The 1,426-nt window shown below is 39.6% G+C and overlaps 1 protein-coding gene across 1 annotated transcript in view; it reads right to left on the bottom strand.

The window, feature by feature from the left end:
• The window catches only part of LOC101855055 (F-box only protein 39), a gene marked incomplete in the record, with an annotated part of 13,647 nt that overhangs the window by 11,566 nt on the left and 655 nt on the right, over window positions 1-1,426 (bottom strand).

Raw genomic sequence — 1,426 nt, 5'->3', positions numbered from 1 at the left:
AGACACACAGACAGACACACAGACACACCGACACACAGACACACAGACACACAGACAGAAAAGGAGAAAGAGGAAAGTGGGTGAGACAAGAAAATGACGAGGCGTAACAGCAACAAGAAGCAGAGGATCAGAAGAAGATACTGACAAATAAATTATAAAGATCTATATATACAGACTTCAACTTAAGTTAAGGACCACTTGCAAATTTGGCTAAAATTCCCTGATGGTTTCAATGCTGCACGTGGTGGTTTTGTCCCTTTAGGAAGCTTTACAGTACGCATTGTTAATAACCAATTAACACTCGCAGAGCAAAAGATTTTGAAACAAATTCCTTGCTGTCTTTTTTTTCGGATTTTAACAAATCAGGGCTGTCGGTCATGGTGGTCCTTAACTTATGTTGAGGTCTGTACATGTAGTCGCCTCATGTGACAATATGCACAAAGTACATGTCCTTGTATGCTTGGGGCTGGGCAGCACATCTCGAAAAAGCTTGCCAGTACTCTCGTTCCTGATAAGTAAATTTCTTCTGCTTCTTCAGGTGTCAAGTCTGGAGCAGACATTGACGATCGAGGTACCCCTTTCCTTCTTGGGGTGTGTCTTCTTGATCAGCTCGGTTTTTCTCTTTGAATTATTCATTGTAAAGGTTTTTTTAGGCCATTTGTGTATGCTGTTTTTTGTCAACCTCTGCTCTTCTTTCCCTCTATTTTTCCAAACAGCAGCAGTTTCTCTAGTCCATATGTAATTATGATGCAGGACTATTAATTAATGAAAGTTGCGAGACATGAGATTTTTGCACGTAAGGCCAGAGGAAATAAAATGTATAAATACATGTATGTATAAAACATACTTTCCAGAAACTGACTCTCACACATGGATCTCGAAGGCTCTTCAGATTGCAAGCGTAGACATTTCCCTTTATTTTTCTTTTCTTTCATATAATCTTGTCTTAGCTTTTTTTCTGCTAAGCGGCTTGTGTTATCTACAACATTGTTGTTGGGTTGGGTTTTTTTTTAAACCTATCAATTTTTTGCCATTCGACAGGCCCAAGGGCTCAGCCACTGGGTCAGAGAAGTGAAGTGGGAAAAAAATCTACAGTGTGATTGATTTATTCCTGTCTTTTTCTCCCAATCTATATGTCATTGTTTTGTGTGCGTAGATTGAGATACATGCACTTTGAAATTTTAGTTATCCGGAGAGGGGGTGGGGAGACGAAAGATGGGAAAACGTTTACTTTCCGTTAATTAGGATTGCACCTTGGTAATTGTTTCAAATCCAAGACTGTGGGCGGTTCTAGATTGAGTAAGACACCTGATTCTTTTTCTTCTTTCTCTACCCCCACCCCCTAACCCACTCTCTCCATCTGTTCTTTCTCCCTTATTCTCTTTCTGAACCCACTATGTGAAAGAACATTATATAAATGTTATCT

This window comes from Aplysia californica, unplaced genomic scaffold (genome assembly GCF_000002075.1).
Source record: "Aplysia californica isolate F4 #8 unplaced genomic scaffold, AplCal3.0 scaffold00748, whole genome shotgun sequence".
NCBI classification, from domain to species: domain Eukaryota; kingdom Metazoa; phylum Mollusca; class Gastropoda; order Aplysiida; family Aplysiidae; genus Aplysia; species Aplysia californica.
This window is presented reverse-complemented; position numbering and strand designations above follow the sequence as displayed.